General features: G+C 39.2%; 1 non-coding gene across 1 annotated transcript; it reads right to left on the bottom strand.

Moving 5' to 3' along the window:
• Nucleotides 1-299: 299 nt before the first annotated feature.
• On the bottom strand, nucleotides 300-406 carry LOC121228754 (small nucleolar RNA R71). Its single transcript, XR_005926329.1, has one exon. It is a non-coding gene; the product is annotated as a small nucleolar RNA R71 (small nucleolar RNA).
• Between the last annotated feature and the right edge of the window lie 14362 nt (nucleotides 407-14768).

Below are 14768 nucleotides of genomic sequence, written 5' to 3'. Positions count from 1 at the left end.
TAGCTGCAAATACTTTTGAACTGAAACCTAACACAATTTAAATGATACAACGGTTTGTTCAATTTGATGGTTTGCAGGATGAAGATCCCAACGCCCACTTAGCAAACTTTCTGGAATTTTGCGATACATTTAAAATCAATGGCATTACTAATGATGTCATTCGTCTTCGGTTATTTCCTTTTTCACTGAGAAACAAAGCTAAACAGTGGTTGAACTCGTTACCACGAGGGTCTATCAGTACTTGGAAACAAATGACCGAAAATTTTTTACTAAAATATTTTCCGCCGGAAAAAATGGCTAAGTTACGTAATGATATTTCTTCTTTTATGTAGATGGTCTTAGAGACACTTTACGATGCATGGGAGAGATACAAAGACTTACTAAGAAGGTGCCCTCACCATGGGTTACCGCTTTGGCTTCAAATACAAACATTCCACAATGGTCTGAATCCCTCGACTCGGCAAATGGTTGACGCAGCTGCTGGTGGAACCATCAATAACAAAACACCTGAAGAGGGTTATGAATTCATTGAAGAAATGTCACTGAATAACTATCAGTGGAAAGTCATGAGGACTAAGCCAACAAAAACAGCCGGCGTTTATAACGTTGACTCAGTTACTATGCTATCAAATCAGGTAGAACTTCTCAATTAAAAGATTGAAGGTTTACTTGGTTTTACGCAGGTACATCCAGTAATGAGGTGTGACTCAAGTGGAGGAGGTGTGCATATAGAATATCAATCCTTCAATCCTACAACCGAAGAGGAACAAGTCAACTATATGGGTAACAATAACTTTAGATTTCAAAATAACCCATACAATAATACTTATAATGCAGGTTGGAGGAACCGCCCAAATTTCTCCTAGGGTGGTCAAGGGAATCAAAAGCCACAAAATCCTCAAGGTTTTCAATAGCCACCTTATCAATAAGAGAAGAAACCGAACCTTGAGGAGATGCTCTCAAAATTCATACCAATTTCAGAAACCCGTTTCCAAAATACCGAGACAGCACTTAAAAATCAACAAGCATCAGTCCAAGGACTCGAAACTCAGATAGGCCAGCTATCCAAACTAATCTCCGAACGACCACAAGGTAGCTTACCAAGTAATACTGAACCTAACCCAAGGGAACACCTCAACGTAATTAGTACTCAAGATAAGGAAGGATTCATTGCACCTGAGCTAGAATTGATGCAAGAAACTGTGGTGAGCAAAGGTAAAAGTGAGGTAAGTCATAACAAAACGGTGAATGAAGAATATAGACCTCATGTCCCATACCCTAACACAAAAATGAAAGACCGCTCAGACGAACAATTCAGTAAATTCCTCAAACTTTTGAAAAAATTACATATTAACTTACCATTTATTGAAGCTTTGTCGCAGATGCCAAATGCAATGAAATTTTTAAAAGAGCTTTTAGTAAATAAACGGAAGTTAGACGAAGCGTCGCATGTGGAGCTAAACGCAGTCTGCTCAGATATTCTACAAAATAAGCTACCCCACAAATTGAAAGATCCAGGGAGTTTTACAATTCCTTGCTTAATTGGTAGTTTAGATATAAATCATGCATTAGCTGATTTAGGGGCTAGTATTAACGTCATGCCTTACAAAATGTTTAAGTAACTAAGTCTTGGGAAACCTAAACAAACTAGGATGACCATTCAATTGGCAAATAAAACTATAAGATTTCCTAGGGGTATTATTGAAGATGTACTAGTAAAAGTAGATAAGTTCATATTTCCCGTTGATTTCGTTGTTCTAGACATAGAGGAGGATAATAACACCCTTTTGATTTTAGGGAGGCCCTTTTTAGCAACTGTTAAAACAATTATTGATGTTGGTACAGGTGAGCTCACGCTTCGTGTAGGAGACGACACGATCACCCTTCAAGCTCGTAATTCTGGCATCACATCGAACATTGAAGTTAATAGTCCACACCAATCTACTAAAACTGACAATATGACTTTGCAAAAGTTGAGCTTCAAAGAAGTTCACGAGCCATGTTCCAAAAATGAAAGAGGACACATTCATGAAGAATGAAGGCTACGAATAGAGGAGCTAGACAAATTGCGAGCACACAAACCGAGAACACATGATAAATCAAAACTACGTCAAAACAAGGCCGATACCTCTCCAAATCAACTTAAGGTTGGCGATAAAGTCTTAATAGATGCCGCAGATCCTCACATTGTCCCTACCACACCAAATGAGGAAACCCCTCTTACGATACTCAATATTTTTCCATTCAGTACGGTGGAGGTGAGTCATCCCAAGTTCGGCACTTTTAAGGTAAACAACACCCGATTAAAACTTTATTTTGATGAGATTGATAGCAAGAATGTGGAGTATAAAATCCTTGAACCACAATGACCATACAATGGAGAGGTAAGTCGAGCTTAGACTATAAATAAGCGCTTTTTGGGAGGCAACCCGAGCACTAACATTATTCATTTCTTTAAATTTTGGGTATTTAACTCTTAACCTACTAATAGAAATCTTGAATACAGGTGTTTCCACATAGACACGACCAATCACACAGGCGTGCTTAAGGCCGTGTGAAAACAGGGCAAAAGATTTCCCCAACACAGGCTACGATAAAACGCCACGGCCGTGCGACATGGCCATGGTTGAGCCTACCAAAACAACACGGGCGTGTGACACGCCCGTGTGGAGGAACCATGGACGAACATGATAAAATAGCATGGTCGTGCGACATGCCTGTGTCTAACACCCGTGGTCGAACCTGTTTAATTAACACGGGCGTGAGGCTTTAACACATGGGCGTGGGGCTTTAGCATACGGGCATGGGAGAAGCGAACGAAGCTAGACACGGTCGTGCGACACGGCCGTGTGAACCAACACGCCCGAGGCACACGGGCGTGTGTAGAATTTTAGACACGCCAAAATAGGAAAAACGCGAAACACACGGGCTGAAATTGGGGCACACGGGCTTGTCCAATGACCGTGTGTCCCAAAATCTATAAACAGGCTGCACTATTCATTTTCTTCCCCACTCAAAAACCCTAACCCTAGCCGTTGCAATTCCACACGGCCTCTTTGCCATGCCCGTGCACCGCTTCTCACCCCATTTTTGACACTCAATCTCTCTCCCTTAGCATTTGTTTACTCTTTTCACTTCTATTTTACTTATTACTAATGCTTATTATTACAATAATTTCCATTTCTTTTGAACTATCTTCCATTTCTGTTCATTACTTTATCTTTTAATTTGCATTTTTAGTTAGTTATTAAACATTGCATGTTAAATCAAGTGATTAGGAAACTTCATACCCATGATTTTACCATGCTTATTCTCATGATATTCCCATGCCAATATCTCTTATGTAATTTGCATTGTTCAATTATTTCTTATACATTTCATGTTGTTAGGAAAGCTTCATTCTTTTACACATGTCATTACTACATACAATGACAAAGTCACGAAATTATTATATTAGTTATGTTTGTTGTGGCTGAAAGTCTACTTTTTAGTTGGAAATTGTATTCCTTTTACTTCGACCACTCATCAAGATGACTTGATGACTCTAGTCCCAGGTACTATGTCATCGTCAAGAGGAAAGAAAACTGTCGTACCTGCTTCGAAGAAGAGGAAGGGAGCGTCCTCTTCCGCAGGCCCAACCGCGAAAATCCATCACCCTCTCCTACAGTTTCCCTAAGGGCCCCAAGAAGAACTGTTTCAAATACTTCGGGCCCGACCCTTAATTGCGGGCCTGCATCGACTGGGCTACCGTAGAACAAGTCCAGATGGCTGACGCGATTCGGGCTCTCTTAACCACCAACCCTTGGGAGATGTTCTTTGGGATTATTGAGCCAACATACCTCGAGCTCATAATGGAACTATGCTTAACGTTCCATCTCCAGACCATAATGACAAGGTATGATGATCCCGGCACAGTCCAGTTTCGCCTAGGTGGATTAATCTACCAGCCAAGCGTCCTAGAGTTTGGTGCTGCTCTAGGCTTATATACGGAGGAGTTTTGAGAGGAGAATGAACTACATGCTCTTAGTCGCCACATACATTTCTCTCCCTTGAAGTGCTGGCACACTTTGGCCCACAGACGGCCTCGTACAAACCTAGCCGTTCCAAGGCATCAGTTCTCCCACCATCTCTGAGGTACTTACACGCTATTTTAGCCCACACGATTACAGGGAGGCGAGAGAGCACTGGCGTCGTCAACACCCACGACGTCTACTTCTTATGATGCATGTCGTAAGGGCACGTCATCGAGCTTGCCTATTTCATCGCCCTTGCGATTCAGCACCAGACAGAGCGGCATCGAAGGAGGTCATTTCTATTGGCCCCTACGTGATTAAGCTGGCACGACACTTCGGGCTCCTCAACACCGTGGCCCAAGAATCATCCCTCACCCTTATTGGCCAGATGTCTCCACAAGGCATCTCGAGCATGCTTAGCATGAGGATGATCGAGAGGCACCGAGGAACCTACCCTCCCTAGTATCGTCTCCCCCAATTTACTAAGAAGAAGACCTACGAGGACATTCTTGATAATGTCCCCCCACAGAACAAGGACCCACAAACTCAGCCACCACCACCCTCTCATCCAATTCATGCGGCAGCTTCATATGCTGACATCTCTGAGCCTCTCATCCGATTCGAGCATCAGTGTTTTCAATGATTTGACAACATTGATGCTACCCGACAGCAGATTTGTCAGGACCTCCACATCTCATCGCCAGTCCCACCTCGCGAACCATCCAACGATGAATATGTTTAGAAATATTTATTTATTATTTTATGTTTTCAATTTTTCTTGAAACTACTATTTATTTTTATTAGATTTTAGAAATTTTATTTTAAAATTTTAGTTTTTCTTTTTGAGTAATTATTTTTCCTAACATCCCCTAAAAAAGTTCCTGATTTTATCACAGTTATATAGAGCTCTTAAGCTCATCATCACAGAGGAACAAAAACTCCACCGGGAAAGGTTCTCCACAACTGCCATGTCCTGCTTGACCACGACCATAGCTACCACTAGATATAATATTCTTTTGGCACAGGACTTATGGCCTAATGAACCTCTACGACCGCAGAAGTATCCTCCTCCACTCTTGAACCGATTACTCTCCAAAACTCTAGTCCGAGGAATTCATCATACAAGAAGTTTCACTTCTCTCCCTATCTTATTTTTATTTTATAATACCTATCTTTGTACATTGAGGGTAATGTACATCTTAAGTGTGGGGAGAGGCATTCATTTCATTATCAGAAAAATCCCTAATTAATTACCTTGTTCTCTTGAAAAGCTCTCATATCATATTTAGGATAAATTTTGATTGGTTTATGATTTTGATTGATATATCTTGAATTAAAACATAGGGATTTATGCATTGACTATTTAAACTTTAAGACATTAGAGAATCAAGCATGATAAGTTGATTTTTAAGAATTTAAAATTATAGGTTGTTTCCCCAAGTTTAGGTATTACTTTGAATTGGAATTCACGAGTCTAAATATCAACAAGCCATATTTTTTTAGAGATTTTTGAGCCTTTTGAGCATCTATTCATCCTTTCATGCTCACTTTTATTATTGCTTTGAGTGCGTCAGTATTAAACTGTTATTCTAGAACTTGCTTGACTATGCATGTCAAGACCACACCATTTGATTTGATATGTCAAAATGATTAAGAACTTAGGATTAACCCACTCATGCCATGAAAAGCCTACCTCTATGATTAACCCCTAGTAAACCCCATTGAGCCTAACAAGCCATTCCTTGTATTAACATCAATATTAACCCTTAACCCATTATTGTTGAAATCCCCTAAATTAATACCTATTTTTGTCGAGATTTGAGTTGAATGGATTGCTTAGCTATGTTTTGTTCTTAATAGTTAGTCTATGTTATTTGACTTGTTCTTAAAAAAAACTATGTATATTTATTAGTAATTCCATATTCTGAGAAAAAGCTCTGTTATACGCAAGTGAAAATTAACTTTTTTTCTAGTTAGGCAATTTTTCAATTCAATCTCGATTTTAACCCTTTCTTTCAGCTTGTGATCACACCCCCTAACTAGGCCTCATTACAACCTCTAAAGACCTTTTGATTGATGTATCATCTTAAATTATAGTGGTGGAGATTTGATTTTCATACAAGCCTATGGTAATGACTTTCCATTATTAACTATTGAGTGCTTTCTTTATTGTCCTGAAAAACACCTCGAGTGATTCGAGTGAATCTTTAGTGAGGATGTGAAACTCTATGATATTCTGAATCAAAGGTAATTACTTAGATGCGGAGAGATACCTATGTTTTCGGAATAAAATGCTCAACTTAGAATGATTGAAACTTTTATGTTCTTTTAGTTAAATTCTCAATGTATGATTACCTATGGATTAATTTGAGATACTATTGATAGAAATTATAAGTTGAGAAGAATTTATTTTGATTATGAGTTGAGGATTTTGCTTGAGGACAAGCAAATGCTTAGGTGTGGGGGTATTTGATAAACCGTAATTTATACATATTTTTCCCCCATGTTTAACGCATTTTATGGATGATTTTCCATTAGAACTGGTGAATCTGATGCTCCTAATGCTTTAATTTCATGTTTTACACTAAGGAGATCACAGGAGAGCGAAAGGAACGAGAAACGGGCCAAAAACGGAGAAAATGGGCCAAAGTACAAAATCAACACGGCCTGGACCTCCTCACACGGGCAGACCACATGACCGTGTCAATCTGGTAGAATTGAAGAACGACTCACACGGGCATAGAACACGGCCTAAAGTAATCACACATGGGCGTGTCCCTGTCGAGCCCAAGTTAAGTCCAATTCGGAAAAGGCCAGTTTTGAGGGCTTTTAGGCATTTCAAACCCTATAAATACACCCTAGAAGAGGAGAAAAAGGGAGACGGAAAAGGGGGAGTAAGGAATTACTCCAAGGAAGCCGATTGATCCATCTTAGAAGCCGGATTCATCATCAAGACTGAAGATCTCTCCTCAATTTCCCTTCAGGAGTTTTGCGTTTTCTTTATTTTTTGTATTATTTATTCTTCTGAGATGTTTTCTTATTTAGTTATGAACTAAAACCCCTAAATACCTAAGGGGAATGAAACCTAAGATGAATCTTGTTATTATTTTCTGAATCGTATGATAAATATTTAACTTGTTCTTAATTATGTATTCTTAATTCTTGTTTTGATATCCCAGGATACTAATTCAAGACATGCTCTTATTCAGAGGAGGAATAGACTCTGTCTAAGAGTACTTTTATCATAATTAAGTGGAGTTGATTACGCGCCTAGAAACAGGGTGACAAGATTTTGCCGGATTAGGGTGAAACCTAATAAGGGGATCCCTAGATCGAGTTAATGCAACCCTAGAATGTTAATTAGAGAAAAGTATCAGTTATTCAATCTAGGGATTAGATGTTATTAGTCTTGAGTAGGGATAATAACATAACTTAGGGATCTCTACGGAACAAGTTGAATGAATAAATCGTTCAATTTGGAGCCAGAATAACGAGTAAAGTCTTGGTGGATTTTTCCTTAGGTATTATCTCAAGTCAAGGATTTTCCCAAAAGCAATTCCCCAATTCTTTTCTCAGTGCTTAGTTTAGATAATTAGTTAATTAAAACAAGAACTCCTTTTATTCTTAGGCTAGATAATAAAAAGACAGTCATTACTAGTACTTTTGGTTCCTTTGGGTTCAACAATCCGGTCTTGCTAAGACTATACTACTGTTCGATAGGTACACTTGCCTACATCGCAATAATAGTTAGTTCAAGAACGAGTAATTATAAATATTTAAAACCTATCACGAAACCTCACGATCAGTTATAAATGTGGTGTTTTTAGTAACGTTGATGTAACTCTCTAAACTTGGTCTAGAAGTCTAGGCCGGGTTTAAGGTATTATATTTACTAGTATCAGAGTCAGGTTTGTCAACACTCAGTCTGTGTTTGGGCTAATAATGTGTGATAAAAGTAGTTAGGTGGTAACTTAGTATCTGAATTAATCTCAAAACTAAAACTTTAGCAAATGACCGAGCCTTCGACGCTAATCCTGTAAGTATTATGTTATATTATAATGATTGTATTATGTTCTATTATAATGATTGTATTACCTAACTTATTGTCTTGTTAAAGGTCTTGATGTGAATTAGTGAAACCATTATGTTGGATGTCTGAACTGATATGTGCACTCTGACATTGTAGCTAGATAATCATAATGAGTTCACACAGTAGTTGTGGGCGTGGTTTTCGGGGGCATTGAGGACACCAAGGAGGAGCTTGAATAAAGTCATCCTCTATGGGTAGTATGCCCAACTTGGAGATCAGCAATGCAGTTGGTACTCCTACTGCTGGGACAGAGTCCCAGACTCTGATGGTTGGGGACAACACATAGTCTCAGGTAATGATTCGAGCACTAGAGTGGGTCGGAGGGACCTATTCTGGATCGAGAGGCCAAGGGTCAGTTCCTGAATGAATTCTATCGAATGGGGCTAAACTATTTAGAGGCATCATAAGAGTCGCTCCTACTGTTGTTGAGTATTGGTTTAAAGCTATCGAGCGTATTATGACTGATCTGGATTGTACCCCTACTCAGAAATTGAGGGGGGTTGTGCCCCTACTCTAGGGCGAAGCCTATCAGTAGTGGCTAATAGTTGAGCAAGGTGCTCGGCCCAAGCAGGTTAACTGGGAGTATTTCAAGAATGCCTTCCAGATTAAGTACATGGGGGCGAGTTATGTTGAGGCTCGCTAACGCGGGCTTATGAGCTTAATTCAAGGCAACTGATTTATGGCAGAATATGAAATCAAATTTCTACAATTGAATAGCTATGCACGGGCCTTGGTAGCGTCTGACTACGACAAGTGCGTGAGGCTTGAGGAAGGATTGAGGTATGATCTGCAAGTTTTGATAGCTCCTCAGCGAGAACAAATTTTTATGGTTCTGGTTGATAAAGCGAAAATAGTGGAAGAGGTAAAGCGCAATGAGCGTAAGCGGCGTGACCGCGAGAGAGATCAGAGTAAGATTAAGAGGGGTTCAGGTCTCTCTAGTTCTAGTTAGTGCCCAAAGAAACGGGAAAGGTTTGACGGGCCCCCGAAGGCCGAGGCACCAGCTGTAGTGGCCGAGATTCAGCTGTGTAATGATTGTGGGGAACATCACTCGGGCGAGTGTTGGAGGAAGTTAGGAGCGTGCCTCCATTGAGGGTCAATGGAGCATCGAGTTAGGGGTTGCCCCAGTCGACCAGATCAGGTGCCAACTATGGCACAAACTTCGACTCTAGGTTCTGTTCAGCCTTTGAGAGTGGTTCAGCAACCACCTAAAGGTCATGGTTTTAGTAGAGGGGGTAATGGTTCGGGGAGAGGACAGAAAGCACTGGGTAAAGGTGCAAGTTAGACTGAGGCTCGTCAATCGGCACTGGTTTATTCGGTGAGACACCGCGAGAAAAGCGATGATGCTGATGTCATTGCGGGTACCTTCTTTATTCATTTTATTCTGTACTATGCTCTTATTGATATTGGCTCTACTCACTCGTATATAGCTAGTGTTCTCTCTGCAAATCTGGGTTTAACTACAAAAAATACTATTAGAGAATTTTCTGTGATTAGTCCTTTGGGTCAGTTAGTTCAAGTTGATAGAGTATACATGCGGGTACCCCTAGATCTCTAGGGTATGGTATTCTCAGCTGATCTGATAGAGTTACCCTTTAATGAGTTTGATTTGATTCTAGAAATAGATTGGCTCGTAGGATACCGGGTCACTTTAAATTGTGCAACTAAGAGAGTTACTCTAAGAACGGATCAGAATAATAAGGTGGTCATGGTTGGTGAGTATTGGGATTACCTCTCTAGTGTAATCTCTGCTCTTGTAGCAGACAAGTTAGTCCGAAATGGGTGCGAGGCATACCTTGCCTATGTATCTGATTTTATTTTCATAAAGCTTTCTATGGGAGATATTCGCACCGTGAGGGAAATCCTAAACGTTTTTCCCGATGAATTGCCTAGAGTACCTCAGGATAGAGACGTGGAATTTGGTATTGATCTGTTACCAGGTACTACTCCGGTGTCCATTGCAGTATGCCGTATGGCACCCAAGGAGCTGATCAAGCTGAAAGCGCAACTTCAAGAACTTCTTAATTAGGGGTTCATTCGATCGAGTGTGTCTCTATGGGGGTACCAATGTTATTTGTTAAGAAGAAAGACGGGTCGATTATGATGTGTATAGTTTATCGACAATTAAACAAGTTGACAATAAAGAATGAGTACCCATTACCGAGGATTGACGACTTGTTTGACCTGTTTCGATGGGCATCTATTTTCTCCAAAATTGATCTACGCTCCGGTTACAATCAGCTCAATGTCAAAGAGACTGATGTGTACAAAACTACCTTCAAGACTCGTTACGAACACTACAAGTTTCTGGTGATGCCTTTTGGCTTGATGAATGCCTCGGCAGTGTTTATGGATTTAATGAATTGGGTGTTTCAACAGTACTTGGACCAATTTGTAGTGGTTTTTATCAATGACATCCTGATTTACTTTAAAACTGAAACTGAGCACAATAATCATCTTCGCATTGTAATTCAGATACTCCGAGAAAGATAGTTGTATGCTAAGTTCAATAAGTGCGAGTTTTGGTTACAAGAAGTTACTTTTCTTGGTCATATGGTAATTGTGGAAGGTAGGGGTGAGCAAAATTTGATTCGATTTGAAAAACTTGATAAAAAATTTCAAATTTTGAATTAAATAGTTTGAGCTCTTTGAGTTAATCAAGTTATTCGGATCAACTGAATAAAAAATTAATTTTTTTGGTTTAACTCGAATATGAATTACACAATTCGAATTATTCAAAAATCCAAATAAGAAAAGACAAAACTACGTCGTTTTGATAAATGTTTACCCATTAAGTTAAAACGCAAAATCATTATATTGTTCATATAGTTAAATAACCTTATACTTCATCTACTAGTTAAATAATCGATCCATCTAAATGCAACATTAAGTATAAATAATAAGATTCGTTAACTTGACTCGATTTGACTTGAAATTTTTTAACTCGATTCGATTCAATCCGATTTGAAAAAAATTTAAATTGAGTTCGATTGCTAAAATAGGATTTGTCAACTCACTAGCTCAAAATCTTTTTTACTCGATTTGACTCAATTCGATCGAATACTTACCCCTAGTGGAAGGGATCCGAGTTTATCCCAAGAAAATATAAGTTATAGTTGGGTGGAAGCAACCGAAAAATGTATCTGAGCTTCGTAGTTTCCTGTGTTTAGCCGGTTACTACCAAAGGTTTCGTTAAGAGATTTTCTCTAATTGTGTCACCTCTAACGAAGTTGCTACGCAAGAATGCTCTATTTGTGTGGTCTGAGGCACAGCAGTCTAGTTTCAATAAGCTCAAGTCTGTTCTTACACAAGCTCCTGTTTTGGTTCAACCAGAATCGGGTCGGGAGTTTATAATATATAGTGATACATCACACGTTGGGTTAGGATGTGTTCTGATACAAGATGGTAATATGGTTGATTACGTATTGTGGCAGCTTAAGACACTCGAGGCTAACTACTCTACACATGATCTTGAGCTGGCTGTGGTCGTGTTTACTCTGAAGATTTGGAGACACTATCTGTATAGTGAAAAGTATATCATTTACACCGATCGCAAGAATCTAAAATATTTGTTAACGTAAAAGGATTTAAATCTTGGGCAGCATAGATGGGTCAAGTTACTTAAAGATTATGACTGCACGATAAAGTACCATTCGGGTAATGCTAATGTGGTAGCTGATGCCCATAGCCGTAAAGCGATGACTAATCTGAGAGCCATGTTAGCTTGTCTGAGTTTGGTTAAGAATGGTAGGTCGTTAGCCAAATTACAGGCTAAACCGACTTTGGTAGAGTATATTCAAACTAAACAGTTAAGTGATAAGTCCTTAGTTTGGCGATTGCAACAGGTTGGTTCGAACGAAACTTTTGATTTCAACCTGAATAGTGACAAGTTTTTGTGTTTCAAACGTCAGATTTACGTACCTAACGATAAAGAGTTGAGGTAATCGATCCTACAGAGGTGCATAGTAGCCCCTATGCTATGCACCCTAGTGGGAACAAAATGTATCAGGAACTCCGAGAGCTCTATTGGTGGCCCGGGCTGAAACAGTGCTTTTGTATCCTACTGTATAACGTATCAGAAGGTTAAGGCTAAACATCAGTTGCCTTTTGGTCTACTTCAGCTAGTCAAGATTCCTCAGTGGAAGTGGGAGCGGGTAACGATGGATTTTGTTAGCGGATTGCCTTTAACCCCCACTAAGAAAGATTCAGTTTGGGTTATCGTTGACAGGTTAACCAATTCTGCTCACTTCATACTTATCCGAACATACTCCCTACAGAAGTAAGCTAAACTGTATATTGCTAAAATTGTGAGACTACACGAGATTTTAGTCTCAATTATCTTCGATAAAGATCCGCGATCTACATCTCAGTTCTAGAAGAAACTCCATGAGGCTTTAGGCACTTGGCTAAATTTCAGTACCACATATCACCCTCAGACCGATGGATAGTCTGAGTGAGTTATTCATATTCTAGAGGATATGCTTCAAGGTTTTATAATAGACTTCCAAGGTAGTTGAAAGGAGTATTTACCGTTGGTTGAGTTTGCATAAAATAATAGCTTCTAGTTTAGTATTTAGATAGCTCCCTACAATGCCTTGTATGGTCGCAGGTGTCATACTCCATTATGTTGGACAGAATTAAATGAACGTCAGGTTCTAGGCCCCAAACTAGTTTCTAAAACTGAGAACACTATGAAAGTGATTCGAGATCTTCTGAAAGCCGCAACCGATTGGCAGAAGTCTTATGCTAATTTAAGAAGAAAAGACATCGAGTTTTCTATAGATGATCAGGTATTTCTGAGGGCAAGCTGATTTGGACGTAAGCACAAGCTGAACCCGATTTTTTGGGCCTTACCACATCTTGAAACGTCTCAGACCAGTTGCGTATCAGTTACAGTTACTACCGGAGCTAAAACAGATTCATGATGTGTTTCATGTCTGAATGTTGAGGCAGTACTGATCTGATCCATTGCACATTGTTCCTGTTGATGAGATCGAGTTGCGATCAGATTTAACATTCAAGGAAAAACCTGTTCAGATTTAAGGTACTAAAGAAGAAAAATGTTCCTCTAGTAAAAGTTCTGTGGCAGAACCATGGTACTGAGGAGGCCACGTGGGAACCTGAAGAATCGATCTGATGGCAGTATCCGTATTTGTTTGAGTTAGGTAAATTTCGAGGCTAAAATTTCTTTTAGAGGAATAGAATTGTAACGACCCAAATTTTTGAGAAGTTAATTGTGAGAATCTGCAGTAAATTAATTTCTATATTCGTGGTTTTATGTTATGCTTTTGTGATTAAAGTCTGGAGTTTGAGTCGCGTCGTTAAGAGTTCTATCATTTTAGAATAACCTCTATTCATGCATTACATAATTAAGTGTAATTTTGTGTGAACCTATGTCAAGAATGAGCCTGTTGGTTCACTGGTTAAGCATCTGTCAGTAATCTATATGGTCCCAAGTTCAAATCCCAGCGTATGCGTTAAGAAAAATTTGCTAACTGTCATATTTTTTGTTAGAAGTTAAACTAATTAAAATTTACATTCCTTCTTCCTTTCCTCACTCTTTTTCTTTTTTCTTCTTCTGCTTCGTTCCACCTGTCGTATTATCGATCCTATTCTTTTTTACTTCGTAGCATCTACTTAGACTTATGTTTTGCCTATTACTGTTGTCAGTAAGTTGTTTTGGAAAACTCTGTGAATCGATTGTCATTCTTTTTCCATGAAATTAGTTTCACAATTAGTGACGGGATTTTTCTATTTGTAAGTTAATTGTTGGTATTACTAGGAAGTTTCGAGAACGACGGTCTCTCTAACGTTCGTAATTCGTGAATTTTATTTATACGCGAAGGTAATGGTTAAATAGAATTGAGATTTTGTCAAAGTGTGTCGATGTCACGTTAAAACATAGTATCAATGATGATCAATCATTAATTAACTGTTAACTATCCGTTTTAGGCATTAGAGAATCCCTACGTTGTTGCTACTTCGAAAGTTACATCAGGTGTGTGCAGAAAGCCTTAATTTTGTGAGTTTTGATCGCTGCAAATGGTGACTGTTGATGCCACACCCATGTGCCAGGTCATGTGGGTGGCTGTGTAACTAACTGTTCATCAATTTGGAACCACGCGGACAAGGCACATGGGCATGTGTCCAGGCCGTATGTGGTCATGTTAGTGTAGGGTCTACACGGACAAAGGATACGGGCGTGTATCTAGGCTATGTAACTCATTGTTTGTGACTTAGGACCACATGGGCATGTGCCCAAGCCAGAGTGACACAGGCAAGGACACAGGTGTGTAACTCTTTGTTTATGTTTTAAAACCACACGGGTAGAAGACATGGGCGTGTACCCAGGCCATATGAACCACACAGGCAAGGGCATGGGCATGTGTCTAGGTTGTGTGGCATATAAATAAAGCCTAAAACATGTTTTTAAGGCTGTGAGTGTTACCTAAGGCTAATATTGTCTTCCCCAGTGTATGAATTATCTGAATTTGATTGTACGAGAACTCTCTGATACTTTGTGACTAACCTATGACTACTATAATTATATGTGTACTATAGTACTTATTTTGATATTGAACTGTGTTATCCACTTGTGAAACAATTTAGAACGACTGAATACATATTGTGGATATTTATACTCTGCATTTACATGGGGTGGAATATTG

This window comes from Gossypium hirsutum, chromosome A04 (assembly GCF_007990345.1).
Source record: "Gossypium hirsutum isolate 1008001.06 chromosome A04, Gossypium_hirsutum_v2.1, whole genome shotgun sequence".
Classification (NCBI taxonomy): Eukaryota; Viridiplantae; Streptophyta; class Magnoliopsida; order Malvales; family Malvaceae; genus Gossypium; species Gossypium hirsutum.
The sequence above is the reverse complement of the archived record's forward strand: the minus strand, read 5'-3'. Positions and strand labels throughout refer to the sequence as shown.